This window comes from Phyllostomus hastatus, unplaced genomic scaffold (assembly GCF_019186645.2).
Source record: "Phyllostomus hastatus isolate PE091 unplaced genomic scaffold, TTU_PhHast_1.1 phas_scaffold_216, whole genome shotgun sequence".
In the NCBI taxonomy this organism is placed as follows: Eukaryota; Metazoa; Chordata; class Mammalia; order Chiroptera; family Phyllostomidae; genus Phyllostomus; species Phyllostomus hastatus.
In genome coordinates, this window is record NW_025334018.1 from 10,516,728 (window position 1) to 10,536,539 (window position 19,812).

General features: G+C 52.2%; 1 pseudogene; it reads right to left on the reverse strand.

Annotated features, from left to right (window-relative positions):
* Positions 1–2,566: 2,566 nt before the first annotated feature.
* Positions 2,567–4,163, reverse strand: LOC123804620 (annotated as a pseudogene).
* Positions 4,164–19,812: the final 15,649 nt, after the last annotated feature.

Consider the following 19,812-nt stretch of genomic DNA (forward strand, 5'->3'; position numbering starts at 1 on the left):
CACTTGAAATGTATTTTCAAATGTATCTTTTGAAAGCGAAGGGGTAACTGGAAATGGTGGAAGAGTCCACCTATTCAGTCAGGCTTGCAACCGAGCAGTGTCTTCAGCTCACCGTTTCCCAGGAGGGCAACTACGTCTCAACTCTATTCGTTGTTTCTTTTCATTTGTTTAGCTTTTGGTTTTTCAGCCTGGTTGACTTTTCGCTGCAGAAGATGGGAGTTCAGGCCTCTTTCTCCGCCACCCCTCCTGCACCTCCTCCCTCTCCTGGCGACGCTGGGACGATCACCAGGGCCACCTTCCAGTGTCGCCAGGTCTCACCTTTCGCTGGGCCCTTAGTATTTAGAGGTTATGACTGAATGCTATGTACTACACTTATTACTTTTTCTTGCCTACTTTTAGTTTTAAGTTTCTTGCTTATTTGTTTAGTTCTAATCTTAGCCCGACACCTCCAAAAAGCAGAGTCCGAAATACAGATTGAACTGCTTAGACTTTGTTTGGGAGAAGCCAGCTTTGTGAGGATGTGGAGAAAAGGAAGGGAGGCAAGAACAGGCGGGAAGCAACGCGAAGCAGCGTGTCACCGTGTTGGGGACGTGAGAGCCACCGAGAGCCACGGCCGGGTGCTTGTCACTGTTCCTTTGCCCCTGCGATTGCTCTCTGGGTGAGCTGCGAGGTTCAACCACATCTCAGCGCCCTCCATGGAAGAGAAAAAGGACAGAGAATTCATCTGTCCACCTCCTTCCTGTCTCTGGCCTCTCGTTTGGTGACATTTGCTCCACGTGAATGTATTCCCCCAGGTTTCCAGATTGCATTCTCTGGTCTCCACTCGGGCTGCCCACGTGGGAGACCAGACCCCACACTCTGTGGCCAAGTGTTGGACGCAGCTCTGGGCAGGAGAGGGCGCGAACTCTGGGGCCTGCTGGGCGGCCGGCCTGCTGCAGGGACAGCGGGAAGAGGCCCGCGGAGTTGGTGTCGGGCACGGGTCTGCGCCCACTGTCACTGACGTAACCGCAGCTCTGGTCTGTCCCTCTAAACCCCCTCGATCCTTCGGGCACATCGGGTTTCCTATCAACCTCAACATCCCAGAGCCCTGTCTGTCTGTCTCCGGCTCCTTCTGACCTGCCAGACGGGCTGCCAGCTGCCCCTGCTGCACGGCTCCGGTCCCCAGATCTCCTTTCGCCACCAGGGACTTCCTCCCTCCCTCCATGAAGCTGGAACTCCTGCTGCCTGAATCTCACGTTCTCTCTTTCCTTGGTTTACACCTTCATTTTGGTAAAGACTGCCCAAGAAACGGGGCAAGGCGGGCACAGGCTGGGTACTTGTTCTGGCCTTGGTATTGAGCCTCAGCCTTAGGAAGGCCCGAGAACCAAACGCGCACCTCAGCGTGGTTTCTGGCATCCGTGAGTGTGCGGCCACCGGTAATCGTGTGACCTTGAGCATCGCCACCATATCTAATTAGCCAGAAACCATCAGTAACGTGGACATCGTGCCATTCAGATGGCTGGCCGTAATATTAGAATAGTTACCTTCGTGCGTAAGCAATCATTTTAGGTGCATTTTGGAGTGAGAATGTCCATATACACTTTATCTGTTTTAATTTCATAAATAAGTTGAATACAAATGTCTAATACTCCAGAATTGAAGTGCTACCGTAATTAATGAGGTATTTCACATACAAAACAACTAGGAAAAAAAAACATCGGAAGAGTTGCATGGATTGGAAAGAGATTATCGGTCAATCGGAAGGGTGAGAGAGAGTGGTTAGTTAGATAACTAAATGAAGGACTTTTTAAACTAAAAATGTGAATGAAAAGCTAAATACCACAAAACAGAATAATAGAGGTTAAATCACAACACAATTTGAATCGTCGTGCAGTGGTTTGATGTACTAATACTCAAAACACTGACAAAATAAACTTTGAGAACTACACTTCGCTTTCTGTGTCTGAGTCCATGAGGCCAGAGGCGATTCGAGGAGCTGTGCCGAGGTCTGCAGGGTGCGCTCTGTCCCGTCCACAGCTCGTACGCACACCCCGTACGACGGAAGGAACTTCACAGCCACGACAGCATCCTCCGAGATCAGTCGTCCTCGATCCAGACATAATGAGGGCATAAACAATGCATAAAAAAGAAAGTGTCTAGGGACACATGAGGTAAACACACACGTTTCCTTCCCCCCTGGCCCGTAGTCCTCAACACGCTGCTTTTGTCCCGTTCTCCCTTCTCCGCCCCCAGACACGGCTGCGTTCGCACGAGACCCGTTTGCCGTCCACGCGTGTCTCGTGCTCTTGCCGGCAGCTTCCACCTCTCTCTCTGGCTCCACTTCCGGGCAGGTGTGTTCCACAAACCCGTGTTCCTGGTCATGGGTCTTCTCTCCTGCTGTGTGTAATCGGCATGCAGATCAAGCCATCTGCGTCTTGCTTCGTGTCAGTCATTCTGTTTTTCCAGCCCTGAAGTTTCCATTTGACTCCTTTACAGGTTTCAAGTCTCTGATGACATTCTCCGTCTTGTCGTCTGTTCTTAAAAGTTTGCACCCACTACATATATATATATAAAGCAACACAAAGCGTTATTGGGCTTCATCTTCCAGACAGGAACGCCAAGTTAGTCTCTCTTCATAAAAAGCCGTTACAATTTGAGGACACGGCAGATGTGCCTCTTCCGCCTGCACAAACCGGCCTCATCTGAACCTTCCCTTTTCAGGAGAAGTAGCACCTCCCGCTGCTGTCTGTGGCCCCAGTGACCCGCTCAGGGGCAAGCGCTTGGGCAAAGCCTCTTGGTTCACCAGCAGCGTCTTGTCTCTTCTTTCATTTGCCATCACCGGATTCGCTGTCAGATAAAGACTTCCTGTTTGGACCATCTTCTTGGTTACCAGCCTTTGCAGAAGGTAGAAATGCTTCAATTAACTCTGGGCAACCTAAGTTTTCTTCTGGATCCCAAGTACCAGCCGTGTCCCAAGTACCCTTCCGCTGAGTCCGCTGCCAGAGACGCTCCACCTTCCCGTTCACTGCGTGTCCGTCCAGCACCTTTTCCGCCATGAATCCTTCGGGCTCTGCCTCTTCCACTTTTTTACGCCTTCCCTTCTGTTTCTTTCCCATTGTTTGCAATGTAGTTTTGCTGGAGGCCGTTTTTAACCACGGACTTCAAGAGCTATTTTTCAGCACCTCCAGTCTGCTCCGGACCCCAAGTCCATGGCTTTCATTATTTTTAGATTCAGGTCTAACAACTCCAATATCAGGATCATTTGTGAAACTGTTGATACTATAAGATTTTTTTCCTCTAGGTGTTTAGTTACGGTGTGGTCTGTGAGCAAGACAACACCGTAACTGAAGTCTCATCAGTAGGCGGTGAAACTGATGAAAAACATTCATAGGCGGGACAACCAAGCCTGAGGCTGACAACAGAAAAACCACAGCGAGGAAAAGAGTGGTTTGGGAGTCACAAGCCAACGTTGTTGTGTCCATCCTTACGTTGTGTGTTCAGAGTGAAATTACAGCAGCACATTTGGACAGAATTGCAGGCTGAAGCAAAGTGGTGGGCCGTTTTCTTTGTCATTGTTCTCCAGCCAAAGAGAAACCACGGGCTCTGGGTGGTTTTGTCGTTTATGGACGGGAGAATGTCAAACAAGATGAAACAGCAGCTACCACATTTTATAAGATGACTTGATCTTTTTTTTTTAAAGAACATGAGTTGACAGTGTATGTGACTTAATACAGAGATGGTGGGTTTTGCTAACAACACCCACAGGTTGGTTGCAGAGGAATTGACTCATTGGCTAGAATCTGCCGTGGAAGTGACCAGATGCTGAACCTTGACGGGGCGACTTGTCTGGAGTTATTTCTGCTAAAAAGATCCCCCTTTCCTTCTCCTGCAGGGAAGATGCTGAAATTGGATGGAAATGTACAGACTTTGTTATCTTGAAATCTTGTCATGTTACTTTACATCCACACCTGTTTATCCCAGGTTTCAAAAAATACACAGTTGTGTGAGAACGGAAGTCCAGAGTTTCCTAATGAAAATATTCCGGCAGCACAAAACTTTAATTTGTGGGACGGCTCCAATTAAACGGCATCTTCATCAGCAACCAAACCTCTAAGTAGGAGTGGAAAATGATAGGCATTCCCATGGTTATGCTAGAGAAAAGATTACCTCCTTGGGAGCACCATCGGGGTCCCCCGTACAGGCAAGGGGACATCAGATTCGCTCCCTCCCTCCACAGCTCAGTGGGAAGTGAGCTCCCGTCCCGGGGGGGAGGGGGGCACCACAGTGCCTGCAGGAGCGATCAGGCCACTTCGAGCTCGGGCCAACATGGCTGCGACCCTCTAACGCTGAACTTTAACATCAACCTGCAAAACTTTTGATAATAAAAAACATCATCAGAAGTAAACATTGAAAATAACATCTCTGACTTAGTCTTGTGTCATTTGGTGACGGTGACTTGGGGCGTCCACCACACACGGAGGCCAGCCTGGCCATTCTCAGCCCCTCGAATCAGGTGGCACATTTTTAAGACTGTGCTTGTCTGAAAATGTCTTTATTTTCCCCCACCCCCACTCTCTTTGGGAGCTTTTTGGGTGTTTTTTAAAGATTTTATTTATTTATTTTGAGAGAGAGGAGAAGGGAGGGAGAAAGAGAGGGAGAGAAACATCAAAGTGCGGTTGCCCCTCACACGCCCCCTACTGGGGACCTGGCCCGCAACCCAGGCAGGTGCCCTGACTGGGAATCAAACCTGTGACCTCTTGGTTCACAGGCCGGGGCACTCAGTCCACTGAGCCACACCAGCCAGGGCTCAGATTGTTTTCTGTACCCATAGAGTTCAGAAGTGTTACAGGTCCGGACATGAAGTCTATTTTCATTTTCTGTGTTGTTTTCTCAGAGTCCTTCCAACGTATACATTCGTGTTTTTAGTCGGGGGAAATTCTCTTAAATAAAGAAATCCTCAGACAGTGTCCTTCTCTATTTTCTCTTTCAGTAACTGCTATTGTGAAAATGCTGGTCTTTTTCTCCAGAACTGCCTTCTGACACTAGAGCTGGAGAAATCTACTGTTAAAATCTAAATGCAAGGTTTTACATTTATTTCAAGATGTTCCTTATTTGTTGGAAAAAAAAAAAAAAACAACAACCCAAACCTCGTTACAGGAAGAAGAAGGAAGACTGGTGGGCGGGGGTGGATGGAAACACAGGCTTGAGTCGGCTGGTTTCTCTTCCACTCTTAACCCAAAACAAGTTCACACCTGACAGCAGAGAGGGAGGCCAGCCCCCCCCAGCAGACGGCCGGCTCCCGCGCTCAGCGCTGCCATCGGACGCAGCAGTTCTAAGGTGCTGCGTGTGCTCCTCTCTCCCCGCCCCAGTGTCCCTCCAGCTCCCCAAGGACGAGGGCTACGGATGGTAATCGCAGGGACAGGTTTTCGTGACAGACAGGCGAGCACAGCCCCCAGGGGCGGGAGGAGAAGGCCGGGAAGTACCTAGGACGCAGAGGATGTGGCAACAGCCCAGCCCCCCACAGGGAGGCCTTGAGGCTGCGCCAGGATCCAGGCCTGGGTTGGGAACAAAACCGGGCATCAGAGGCCCCCGTTTGAGATCAGAGGCTGTCGTGCTCACTGTAAAAGCCTGGCCTCTGGGGGCTTTATCGCAGGATAACTACTGAGATGCCTTTTTCACCTCCCAGCCCGCCCTGCCCGTCCCCGTGGTCACCGCTGCAGCTGCAGCTCAGACCCTCACCGCTCCGGCCCTGGGCTGCGCGGTCACTGCCCCTGCCTCCCGGCCGGGCCGTCCCATCCACGCTCCACGTGGCCGGCAGTGTGGCCTGTAGCACCAGCCTGATCCGTCCCCCTCACGTCCACCTCTTCAGTGTGACCCTCCCACGTCCTTACCAGTAGCCTGGCCTTGCGTCAGGAGCACGCCACGGCTTTGCTTTAACCTGGCCACCTCTGCCACTCCTCGCTCTTGCCTTCTAAAACCACTGATCGGAATCTTTCCTGTGCTTCATTTTTCCCTTCTCTACACATTTGAAATGTTTGCGAGCTGTTTCCAGTCTTCCTGTGGTCACCCTCCACGTCCGCCATGCACACTTCACCTGGCGCCCTCAGGTGGAACGCTACCTTCCATCCCCACCCCAGGCCACCACTCTCCGTGTCCCCCCCTCTGAACTCGGGGTGCTGTGCAGAGCATCTTGTCACTCGGCAAACGGCAGCTTTGAGCTTACTGATGTAGTTACCATTCACTTGCTCACCATCTTTTCCTGCCTACCGCACCACACCACACTGTTGGCATCATTTTCTTCCTGGAGGTTTATTCTTTAGAACCGGTCCCTTGGCGGTGCATGCTCTCAGCGCTGCTTCCTGTACCTATTTCGCTCTTAGTCACGAACCGCACTTCTGCTGAGCGCACAGATCTGCGCCGACAGCTGTTCTCGCCCAGCCCTTCAGGCCCGTCTTCCGGCGTCCGCCGTCCGCCAAGCAGTTAGCTGTCCCCCTGACCGTCCTTTTTAGCTCGTCTGTCTTCCTTTCTGGCTGCTCCCTGTCCTGGATGTCTCGCCATTTTACGGCCCGGTGTCCAGGCGTGAGCTGGTGTTAATCTCCTCGGGACAGGTTATGCCTCCTGGACCCCGTGGGCTCACCTGTGTTCCTCTTTATTTCTGGAATCCCCCGAGTACTGCCCCTCCTCCACACTCCCTACGTTCTCTTTTCTGAACTCCCATCAGATAGATGCGGCCTTCCCATTCTTTCTCTGAGGTCCAGCTCTCCCATTTTGTCCACATTCCTGTACTTCTCTGCTGCATGCGAAATAGATTCTTCGGAAGAGTCTAATCTTCCATTTTATCCACTGAATGTGGTTCTCATTTCAGTGGCCACACTTTCCATTCCCAGAATTTCCATTTGTTTGTTATTCGAATCTGTCATTGTTGTCGGTTTTCTGCAGTGAATTTAGTTTTGTAATTGCATCCTTGTTTGCAATAAAGGCAGCAGGCAGGGTTAAGGGAGAAGTCATGGTGAAAATTTTAAAATACTCAGAACTCAATGAGGGTGATGTCACCACGTATCAATACTTGTGGAATGCAGCATACGTGACGTTTGGACACTATTACACCCTGAAACACTTCCATCAGAAAAGAAGAAAAGCTAAAAGTTAATGAGGGAACACTCCATCCTAAGAGTTTAAAAGAAAGAACAGAAAACCCAAAGGTAGTGGGAAGAAGCACATAAGAGCGGAAATGAATGAACCAGAAAACAAAGAAATAGATGGGGAGGGAACGAAGCCAAGTGCCGGTTCTGTGGAGAGGACAATCTATTTCCACCGTCTTCACACCCACAGGTCGGCGTGTACCCTCGTCCCTCCCCTGAGGTTTTCCTGGAAAGGAAGTTGTGCTGCTGTCCTGCACACCAAACCGTGAAGTACTCCGCTAGCGAGGCCTCCGCTCATTTGCCTCCTGGGGGGCGGGGGTGTTTCTGACTCCCCCCGGGCTCGGGCCCAGGATTCCGGCTGCCTGCTCAGTGCCTCCTCTGGGATGTCTGACAGGCACGCTACCCTTACGTCCGAGCTCCAGCCCCTGGCGTCCCCCGCCCACAGCCCGGCCCCTCTTGTTACTTCCCTTCAACAGAAAGGCCAACTCTATTCTTTCGTTTCTCAAATTAAAAATATCTTACAAGTTGTCCTTGCTTCCTGTCTTGGACTTTTAAAGTGCGTTCTCAACCACACGGCCACAATCACCTTTAAAAATACCTCTTGGATCATCCAGTGGCCCCTACCCCCCTTAGAGCCGGCCCCCGCTGGCCTGGCCTGCTGGTCTCTCCACCTCGGTCTCCCACCAGTCTTCTGCTCGTTCGTGGCGCCCCTGCCCCCTGCCCTCTGGCCACATGTGTTTCCGCCACGGCAGCGCCTTTGTGCCCGCCGTTCCCTCTGCCCGGGAAACTCCCCCCCCACCCCCAGAGCGCCCAGGCCCACTCTGTCGCTGCGCTCAGGTCCCTGCTCAGGTGCGTCTGCCTCTGGGGAGCCTTCTCTGACACTCGTTGGGAAAAAAACATGCCGCCTTCCCCTTCCACGCCAGTATCGGTCCCCTCTGCCCTGTGTTACGCTGATTCCCACCATCGCCGACATTGTGTCTATTTATCCCTTTGGTGGCATCTGCCACCCGTCCCCACCCCACCAGAAGGTGTGCGAATCCTTGGGACTTTACCTGTTATCCATCCCCCATCCCCGCACCCGGAACAAGACCTACGACACCTTGGAGCTTAACAAATACTTGGTGCGTGTCTGAACGGGCGACTAGACGTGTGAGTGAACCGGGGTGGCTGGAAGAGCCGCACGGGAACAGGAGGACAGACAGAAGGGCGTGTGGAGTCGGGGAGGGCTGTTTTAGCTCTGCGGCCGCCTTCTCCAGAGCGCGCTCCCACTTTCCAGCCCCGGGATCGAGCCCTCTCTGCCCACAGCGCATCCTGCCTTTGCACGGCGTTTGCTCCACCCTGTGTTTCGGGTACATTTAGACCGTGATCCTGAGAACAGGGACGAGATTACATTCACCTTGTGTGCATTTCATTCATCTGGGCCACCCGATGCTGGCCCAGTGCTGCCGTGCTGCAGGTGCTCACGCAATGCTTGTGCAGTTGAACCAAACCCATCCCGGCCACACTAACTCTAATTAAAAATCATTTTCCCCATCTGTAAAATGGAGACTATTAATAGCATCGATTTCATGAATTTGTTATGAGGACTAGATGGAATAATGTTTATAGATGCAAAACAACATGTCTTTAGCCTAATTGTTAGCTGAGTCACTTCCACCAGAGCACACTGGATTTCAAATTAGGGACAAAAAGAGGGCGAAGGGATGAAGCCCTTTCTGGGATGATCTCCCTGATAGGCCTCTGAGGGTAGGGACCAAACAAAATTAATCTTTGTAAACCTTCCATTAGCCCAGCACTAAGGATTATAGAATATGCTTTGTAAATAAACAAATGTTGCATGAATACATGTTTAAAAAAAAAAAACACTTCCCTTTTTTTTTGTTACCTAATTTGCAAATTGTCCCCAGGGACAGTCTCTAGGACCCCTTCAAGCTAGATTAAAAAAAAATGAGCTTCTTTCAAGAAGATGCTGGCAGTTTATCAGCCCAAGCTGCTGGAAGCCACAGAAGCTCCGTGCTGTGGCCAAGGTGCTGGAGGCTGTGCCCTGTGCACTCTCTACTCTCCTGACGTCACAGGGAGCATGTCAGCCGAGGCCTCTGACATCCACTGGCTCCTGGGGAATTCTACCAACGAGGGCCCTGCCTCCCTGCTCTTGCTTTCGAGAAACTTTGCTGGCCTCTGAGTACAAGCCGCAGGCTCCAGCTGGCAGCTGGGTGGCACCCCTCCAGCAGACCTCGGTCCTCCCCACCAAGGGACAAGGGCCCACGAGCTGAGTGTGCACAGCTGACCTGGGCCCTGGGCCTGAGCTGGGCGGACGGAGAGCGTGGGTGGAGGAAGGAGGAAAGGGCTAGAGGCAGCGAGGAGTACCATGTGCCCTATGAAACCGAGGTGCTTGCCAAGTGGAAAAATACCCAGTCCTCAGAACGCTTCTTTTTGTGTTTCTTGGAAATGTTTCCTCAAAGGGGTAAATGAAATGCACCGTCCCTGCCCGAGCCAGGTGTTGAGTGAGCTGCTTCCTTCTCTCTTCCACAAACACGGCTGCCGCTTCCGGGCATTTGGCCGAAGAGCGCTGGGCCCCGAGTGGCCAGAGGGAACAGCCCACAACCGTGTCACGCTGGCGGCCTTTCGAGCTTGGGAGGCTTCCAGAGGTCGAGTCCTCTGCTCATTGCCCTGTGCTCCGGGGATGCAGCAGGGACAGTGGGGACGCAGCAGGGACAGCGCAGCCCCTGTAGGCCGCAGCCCGGCAGAGAGCCATCGTAGTACCCGCCTGGCACTTTGTTACGAGGGTCACCCGAGAGGTTGTCTGTAGTGTGATGAGCACCGTGCCTGGTGTTCTAGAAGGGCGGGGAAATACTAGGGTGTTCTCGCTACGCTGAAAGACAAGCACCCAAGTTGCAGAGGATTTACTGTCTCCACACGACGATGCACAGCAACCACCTCCACCTGTAAGAGCCGCAGTGGGCGGGGAGGAGGTGAGCGAGGCTGCAGTCCCGTGGACGGGCTGTGAGTGTGGCCCCGACCCTCAGCCTGGGCTCCTGTCCCGCAGGACAGTTAAGGAAGCAAGGATGGTCTGGGCCTCCAATGGTCTGCCCTGGGGATGCCATGTGGGGCGAGCCAATTAATCCTCACGACCACCCCGGGAGAGGCGTGTTACTAGCCCATTTCTCAGATGAGAAAACTGAGGCTCGGAGACCTTAGATTCATGCTCAGGTCACACAGCGACTATGCAGCAGACCTGGGATTCACACCTAGTGTCTGACTTTGTGGGGATGTCTGTCTTTCTGCTGCCGCTGCTTGCCAGCACCCGGACAGACTGCCGAGTCTTGGAGGACCCATCACTGCAGTACCAGAGCATCCCTGAGCACCAGGCTCCCTTGCCCTGCTAGCCAGTGTGAGCAACTGAACCCCAAACTGAGGCCCCCACTGCTCACCCCAAAACACAAACTTCACACCTGCCAAGCGAGAGCCCTCTAAGACCAGGCCTGACGCCCCGCAGTGAAGGCTGCACCTGGCAGCGGCCGCCTGCCCAGAGGCTTCTGTGGCCGGGCTTCCCGAAGCCCTGGTTCCCTCCTACTCTGCAGGCCTGGACCCCCCGGCCCCCAGGCTCTCAGCAGCCAGTCCGAGCCCTGTACGTCCTTCTCCTAAGTCCCTCTTGCTCAAGGAGCCAGAGCTGCTTCCCGTTCCTGGCGCTGAGGAGCGCTGGCCTGAGACCACACCAGGCTGCCCCTCAGTGACCCTGCCTGTCAGGCGGAGGAAAGGCAGGTGGGGCTGCTCCGGGCCCTCGGCGCACAGTGGGGGCTGATCAGTTACCCTTGGCCTCATTGGGGGGGCCCTCCTGCTGGCCCCCAACAGCTGAGCTCGGCTGTGGTGGGGGACAGGGGAGCGCTCCAGCAGGGAGGGTTGGGGCCAGCCCACTCATCAGCCCCACCGTGCGTGACGCCTCTCGGTGGTCACGGAGAGAAGCGCCTGCCACGCGTGCAGAGCTGCTGCCCGGCGCCCCTCCGTCCTGCAGGTGCAGCCGCGTTGGCACGGTCTCCGTCCCTCTGGCTCCTGCGGCCCAGTCACCGATTCCCGCCAGCCCACAGAGCTGCCCACTGTGTGGCTAGTGGAGGGCGAGGTGGGAGGCCGGGAGCGGCGGGGCGTGGGGAGAGGCCAACCCACCGAGCAGAGACAGGGGGCAGGGAGGGCGCGCGTGCTGAGCCGAGGCCGGCTTGCGTGGGAGGACAGGCCTCGGAGGTGCGCTGCCCGCCCGTGGCCTCTCCTTCCTCCACACTGCTGTCTGCTTCCTGAGGTGGGTGAGAGGGACAAGGGAGCCACCTTCGGGTCCCCAGGTCGCCTGTGCCTTGACCCTTGGACTTGAACTGCCCGGAGCCCTGTGAGTCTCAGGACTGAGGTCTAAGTCTAGTCTTAGCCCCGCCCCCCGCGGCGCTTCACGGGGGGGGCGGGGGGCGGGGGGCACGGTCCCGGCAGGCAGTGTCTCATGAATGCTTGGACCTCAGAGGACCGGGAATCCGGGTGGGCGTCCGCTTGAGGCTCCGCTTGGGCACAGCGGAGGGATTCAGTGTCCCAGATCTGCGTGCGTCCTTGTCACTTGCACCCTCGGGGCAAAGGCGGCTGTGGGGCCGGCCGGGCTGACTTCTGCGGGTGTGCTCCTCCCAGATTTTGGTCGGATGGATTCTTCACTAACTCACCGCTCTTAGATGCCTTAAATTTTTTTCTTTTGTTTTTAAAATCTAATTTGGCTTTTTAAATTGTCCTCCATGCAAGGGTGGGGAGAAAGGCCACGGCTACCGTGATTAGCTCGGGTGGACCGAGATAAGCCGGGGGCGGCTGCCCAGGGCTTCAGTCCCGCTGCGCTGTGGACCCGTTCCGTGCCCTGATTCTCACCTCCTCCTTCGTCCTCAAGGGCCAGGGCCGCCCCCCACCCCATTCCCAGTCTCATCTGGCAGGCTCTCTTCTTACTTCACTGGAAGATCCGGAGCAGCCCAGAGGGCACTGCCCCGAGTCCAACCTCCCGCTGCTGTCACCTGCCCCCTCCGCTGCCTCCCTGTGCCCGGACCCCCGCCCACGGCCCTCCCTCCCGCGGCCTGGCTTCCGCAGCGCTCCTTCCTCCTCCCGTGACAGCCGGCCTTCCCTCTCCACTGCAGCACCCCATCAGGGTACCGGCACGCTGCAGTATCTCCTCTGAAAGGAAATCTTTTCTTGAGGGCCTGTTTTATGCTCCCCCCTGCAGCAAAACAGCAAAACCCCTTTAAAGAGTTGCTGACCCTGCCCCCTCCTCGTCCCCTCTGGCTGCTCCTTGCATCACCCTGTGCTGGCCTTTGTCCCCACCATCCCACAGAACGGTTTCTGCCACCGTCACCGATGGCCTCCCCGTTGCTGCGTCTGCTGGTCAATGCTCAGCACTCCCTGCCCTGGACCCCCAGGGACAGGGCCTCACTGGGCCTTGTTCAACCACTTTCTTCACTGAGTTCCTGGTTCTCCCCTCATCTCGCTCGCTTCTCCCCCCGCAGACCCCTACACGCTGGCGTGCCTGGACGGTGTCCCCCTCTCTCTCTCCCCAGTGACCTACGCGTCAGTGGCTTCACACTGGCGACTGGCCAGGTTTCTGTCTGCAGCCCAGGCTCCTGAGCTCCAGGTTCGCTCGGCCAACTGTCCATGCTCCATGCCCACCTAGATGTCTAACAGGAGTTGCAAACATGTTGAAGAACAAATTCCTAATTGCATCCCTCCCGAATCTAAGACACGATGTTCCCTTTTCCTAGAAAGAATGTCCTTGCCTTGTTGGTCACTGCCGGGTCACTGCCCGGTGCCTGCGGCATCCAGCACACCCGCCATTCCTCAAACTTCAGGCCAGTGCTTCCTCTCCGAAAGCCCGAACCCCGATGGTTTGGCTTCCTCTGCACCCCCGCTTCACCACTGTAGGCCACCTACTGCCAAGGCACAATTCACCCCCAAGCCTTGCCCTTGCTGCAGGGGAGGGGAGGACGCACAGGCCGGCTCATGGGCTTGTGGTCGGCACTTACGGCGCAGTCACTCCCTCCCACTCTCCCCCCCCCCAGCAGCTGCTCTCTCCGGAGCATCTGGCACGCCTGTGCTGGGAAACACAACTCCCGGCTTGCCAGTTCACCCTCTCCCAGCCCAGAAGACACCCAAGTTAAGTATCAGAGTTGTCTCTGTGTCTCCCAGGATTCTTGCCACATACGTGTTCAATCGATGTTTCGAGAAGTGTTCAATCAATGTTTCGAGAAAAGATCATTCCAAACGGGCGTCCACAGTGTTGTACAAATAAGAAAACCATGAGAGGTGCTGGGAGGGGGCCTGACTGGGGGCGGCGAGCACACGATACAACACACAGATGATGTGTTATGGAACTGTGCCCCTGAGACCTGTGTAATTTTATGAACCAGTGTCACCCCACTACACTCAATAAAAAACAAAAGAAAAAATGAAATTAAAAAAAGAACTACTTACAATTTGGTTTATAAAATGTCATTAAATCTACTATGCTGCTACATATCCATTGGCCTATGTGACCTAAAATTATTTGTTGGGTTCACATAAGAATTCTTCCAGGCCTAGCTTCTGACATGAGATATTTTTCATCCTCTAACAACTTTTACCTATTAGTTCAAAGCCCTTTTTAAAGGAAGGGAGGTCACAGTCGGAAAAAAGGAAGTCTTTGGGGGGCAATATTTGTCTTGCGTTTGGCAAACATTTCGTCACTGACTTGGTTTCAGGGAGGCACGACCCGCCCGCAGCCGCAGCCGCCCCCGCCCCGCGGAATCCTCAGCTGAGGCTGCTCCAGGTCCCAGCAAGTCCTTAGTCATTGGCTTACCTGGGCAGCCCAACCGGTGGCGCCCTCTGTTGGTCAATGTCAGAGGTTTCACTGCGTCTCTAAAACGCGAGACAGAGAGGCACAGAGATTGATTCACTGATTGATTAGCGCCCTCTGGTGCCAAAACACTGTGTCCATGCTAATTCTTTCTGGGAGTCACCTAAAGTTTTGAGATGAATATTTTTGGAAGATATTTCCAGGGGAGTCCCTTTATCCTCTTCCAAAGTCACATTCAGTTTTTGTATCTTCTGGGCTCTTTGGCGCTGGCGGACGGCTGGTCCTGGACTCGCAGGAGGGAGAGGCACCGCGGGTATCTTGGGGGTGCCCTGGGCACGGACAAGGCAGCTCAGGGCCGGTCAAGGACTGCGGGAGAGGGCAGTTTCATGGGTCTCAGAGAAATGGACGTGCCTTCTCAAGTTCAAGGCTGCTCCTCCGACCTGTGCTTTGGATCTCATTCCCACCGCTTCTTCAAGTATCTTTGCCTTATCAAATAGCTCCTGCTCCCTTTATCTTCAAACACTACTTCCCCTTAGAACTCAGTTCAAACGTCACTTACTTTCCCCCAGGGCCAGTCAGAATCTTTCTTGGTTGTCCTCTCCCATTCCAAACCTACGCTGAGCTCCTCCTGCCGCACCCCTGTAACAGGAAATGTTCTCCTCTCTTAGACCACAGGTCACAATATGAAGCAGGCCAGTCCCCATTTGTGGGTAGAGATTTTATTTTTATTTCTGTATACTTAAAGCTTGTTAGAGCTTTTGGAAACAGTAGATAAAAGTTCAATAAATGTGTGTGGAATGTAATAACTATATTAACTTTCTCATGAATCAAATTCTAATTTTCTAGTTGAGGTCCCTCATTTTATAGAAAATATACTAAGGTCCAGCCCTGGCTAGTGTGGCTCAGTGGATTGAGTGCCGGCCTGCGAACCAAAGGGTCACCAGTGTGATTCCCAGTCAGGGCCCATGCCTGGGCTGCAGGCCAGGTCCCCAGGAGGGGGCATATAAGGAGCAAACACACACTGAGGTTTCTTTCCCTCTCTTTCTCCCTCCCTTCCCCTCTCTCTAAAAATAAATAAATAAAATCTTTAAAAGAAAATATACTGAGGTCCAGAAAACCTGAATAACTTGACTGAGGCCTCAGAATCAGCCAGGGGGAGATTAAGGGCCGCAGTTTCAGAGATCCCCCTTCTCCGGAGACCCCCGCCTCTCCCTCTAGACCCTCCTGACGCTGTGTGCGCCAACAGCGCTGTTTTGCACAGTTACAGAAGAAAGACACGGTACACACCATGTTACGTTTCTAATGTTTAAACCTCTCTTAGTGTCTGTGGCTTTGATAAAGTTTTTTTCAAACAGGAAACTCCAAATCGAAAGAAAAGGACTATAGTCTCCCTTAAACGGGGCAGCCTGGTGGTGGAGAGTACAGGGGTCTCAGAACTGGGTGCTTATTCAACAGAGATTTAAAATATTAAGGGGAACGAAAAGACAGCCAGGACACTGTCTACGTCCTTGCGTGGCTGACCACCGAGGAGAGACAGTACAGGCGTGTCTTGCGAGTACTTGTGGCGGAATGTGATAAATACTCAGTACTGAACAGGAACGAGGTATGTACAAATGTGGGGGAAACCACGCGAAGCTGGGGAAGTCAGAGAGAGTTCTGTAAGTTTCAGAGTGTGAGAACACGGAGACGAATAGGATTTTAACAGAAGCAGATAAAGACCTTACAGGTGGAAAGAGTAAAGCTTTAAGAAGGCTAACATTTGTAGAGGAATTTATAAAAAAATCAATAAAAATATCTATCCATCCATCCATCTCCTATTTATTCCTGAAATGGCCAATGACAGAAAGAGGAGCAAATCCTTTCCCCTAAAAGGGATAAAGTGGACAAAATTCCTAGAAATTGAGCAAAGGCACACAACAAATCGAGAAGCATTTACTCAAGAAAACTCACTGGCCCTGGGGGTAAGAGCCATGTAGTGGCCTGGGGTCACTCCCCCCCCCGCCCCCCGCCCCCCAGCTCCCAGCTGGGCCAGCGGGCAGGACGGCCTCCTCTGCAGTGTAGAGCAGGCGACTCCACTCCCCGGGCTTGTCAGGAACACGGGCGATCTCAGTGCCAAACAACTGGGAAGGGTCCCTGCAACTGGCCTAAGGCTGCGGTTCCAGCTGGGACCAGCAATGGATGGCAGAGCAGCCGAAAATGTAACAGGGTGACAGACCCGGGGACCGAGTCAGACGAAGTGCACCTGGCCACAGAGCCCTGGTGGTTCGGGAGGCCGCACGCAGGAGCAAGGCAGAGGCCACATTCGGGGAGGACCCGGCTGAACGTGAGGCCCCTCCACAGGCAGAAGGCACACCCAAGGGCCCGGGACACAGTGACGTCCCCACCACTGGAGCAGCTGTGCCAGGGCAGACAGCAACGAGTGCCGATGGGGACGTGGAGTGTTGGGGACCGCCCTGCCTGGTCTCAGGAAGCTGTAACCCCCCGTGACTTAGGCTGAGTGAAAGACCTCCGGACCAGGAGCCACTGAAGGAGGCAAAACTTATTTCCTTGGCATGATTGGCAGTCAATGACAGGTAGCAATTCTCTTGGATAGAGAATGAATCTAAGACAGACGCGTTCACGAAGGAATGACAGGGACAAGACTCACGGGGCTGTGGAAATGAAGGGGTGATCAGACATCAACCCCTGCCCCCTTTGGCTTTGTCAAAGCCTGAGTCTTTGCTCTTGGATGTGAGAAATCCAAGTCTGCTGGCTGCCTTTGTCTTCTGAGACCTGCAGGGGCAAAACAGCCCAGACCAGAAATGGCGGACCCCCTGGGGTAATCAGGCCTGGGACATAGAATATGCAAGATCCTGTAAGATCTGCTTGCTGGAGGATGCTCTTTAATTGGAATATGAAGTCACAGGCAGGAAACAGAACTAAGCTTTAAGTCCTGTAGTCTTTTTAAATGATAAAACCCCAAAATCTCTGGTTTAGGATACCAGTAGGAAATCTGCCAGCACCTTTCAAAAACTAACTACTTGTAATTTGCAAACTGTATTGGTATTCAAGAATAAAACCCTGCTTGTGCAGGGGGACCAGGTGCTCCCCATGAGAGGGAGTGGCCATGGCACCCTCCAGGAGAGAGGGTGGCCAAGGCACTCCCCACGTGAGGAGTGGCCCTGCTGTCCCGATTCTCCCACAGGACCTGGTTGTCTCTGTGTATGTTTTTCTCGTGTGTTGACAAACCATCCACAGCATTCCATGCTCACTGCAGGCAGGTGGGCACGCGTCAGTGGAGAAACTGGTACTCCCTCCTTCATATGTTGCTGATGGGAATGCAAATACCCACAGTGTAGTGGGCGATGAGGCACGAGCAGAGTAAGGAAGTGAGGCCAGGTACAGAAGGTCACCAGGGATGAAAGCCCCCCAGGGTAACCTTTGTTCCCGATCATGTGGCTGGTCAGCAGCTTGGAACCCCTGACCTTTCCTTCCTGGAGATAACATCTAGGCCTCAGCTGTGTTTCAGCTGCAGGCCCAGAAAAGCTGCAAAACGTGGCAGGTGATGCTAGGACCAGCTGCAACGACTCAGGAACCTCTGTCCTGGCACCAACCAATCAGAAGAGACCACTCCCCTGAAAGGACACAACTGTAAAGCTGAATAGTCTGTTGAGATCCCTGCCTGGATCCTTCCCTAATATCTCCACCCTTAAAAGCTCTTGGCCCTGGCTGGCGTGGTTCAGTGGGCTGAGTGCTGGCCTGCGAACTAAGGGGCTGCCGGTTCCATTCCAGTCAGGGAAACTGCCTGGGTTGCAGGCCAGGTCCCCAGTTGAGGGTGTGTGAGAGGCAACCACACATTGATGCTTCTCTCCCTCTCTTTCTCCCCCCACTTCCGCTTGCTCTCAAAATAAATAAATAAAATCTTAAAAAAAAAAAAAACCTCGTAGGACTGAGGGCCAAGCACTCTCTCCTCCCAGGAGCACACCCGTGACATTCCCCTCCCCCCCCTTACCTTTCTCTCCCCTAAGCTCCAAGGCCCCTTCTTCTGCTTCTGTGTCTTGTTTCCTGAGCCTGTTCCTTGCACAGCTCACTTCTACCTCTGTGACTTTCTAAATAAACAGTCTCTTAAGGTTTGAGCCTTGGTTCTGAATTCTTTCCTAGCCAGACCTCAGGTACTGAGGTTGCTGACCCCACCAGTCTAACATCTGGTGCTGTTCTCGCCTCTGCCAACAACAGGGTAGTAATTGCTTAAAAAGTCATACACAACTTTTATCATATGACCCAGCAATTCCACTCCTAAGTACCTACCCAACAGAAGTGAACACACATGTCTACACAAAGACTTGTATGCAAACGTTCTTAACAGCATTACTGGGAACAGCCCTGAAATGGAAATGATCCAATTATCTATTATTGGTGAATGGAGAAACAAAATAGGGTGTATCCAGACAGTGAAATGCTTTTAGCAATAAAAAGGAACAAACTCTTGATACTAGCTACAGCATAAAGCTTCAAAACATTATGCTAGGTTAAAGCCAGATGCAGAAGACCACATGTGTCTGATGCCATTGATATGAAATGTCCAGAAAAGGCCAATCTGTGAGGATCCAAAGCAGATCAGTGGTGGCCAGGGGCTGGGGTGGGAGTGGCCTGGGACTGCAGGTGGGCGGGTCCATGCGAGGGCTGCAAGGCAGCTAACACCACGGAAGTTCCCACTTACAACAGGAAGGTCTTAGTTTGTGACCTCCCACTAGACCTCCCACTAAAACAGGAAGGTCTTAGTTTGTGAATTGTACCTCGATAATGTGGTTAATTTTTTATAAAGTTAAACAAGCAAATATTCTCTTATATCCTTACCAAAGATAACTGCTAATTTTCAGCATATATATTTTTGCTGTGTTTGTGTTTTAATAAAAAGTGATTTCTATCTAGTTTTTGAACTGCTTGGTTAAGAATACATTTACACGTCATTAAACTTTTTTAACAATAAAACTGCATGAGTTTTATTTCATAGAATCAAGAATGATAAAATTGGAAAACCATCTTTAAGATCATCTAAGCTCCATTGGCCTCCTTTGGTTTCAATTTCCTTATGTATAAAATGAGGGAGAACTAAATGGTTTTCTTTGCTCTTGACTTCCCTGCTGACTGCGTGTCCCTCTCAAATTCTCTGTTCCTAAAAGGATGATTACTCTGACCTGCTGCTAACAAAAATAATTTAAAAGAGTAACTAAAATTGTGAGTTTATTTCAGACCAGGGTAAATGCATTTTTCGTATTTAAGTCTCCTCCAGATCCTTTATAGAGGCAAAAAATTAAAATTTTCTTAGGTTAAAAAATGGAGATTTCTCCTGGGGGAGTAAGAGAATGTGAATTATTGCTTCATGGTTATAGAGACTGTTTGGGGTGATGTTTTGGACATAGTGGAAATGGCGGCACAACGTTGCTGATGTAATTATTCATGCCACTGACTGTACACTGAAAATGGTTAAAATAGCATTTTGTTACATTTTATTACAATTTTTTTAAAGACATCTGTGCTAGGTTAATCAAGAAGGTGCATGCAGCCTCTCACCACCTGAACCCCCACTTTTAAGAAAAGTTTTGCTGAGATGTAATTGGCAACACGTGGTATAAATTTAAGTAAGGTATGATTTGACATATTTACATATTGTGTGAAGACCACCACAAAATGGTTAGTTAACACACCCATCACCTCAGATAGTTACTTTTGTGTGTGTGTGGTAAGAACTGACCTACTCTCTCTCAGCAACTTTCAAGAATCCCAAGAGTGTTAACTGCCATCCCGTGTTATATTTGACTGACCTCTCCCTGTTGGTCCCACCCCCCAGCCCTTGGCAATCACCAGCCCACTCTC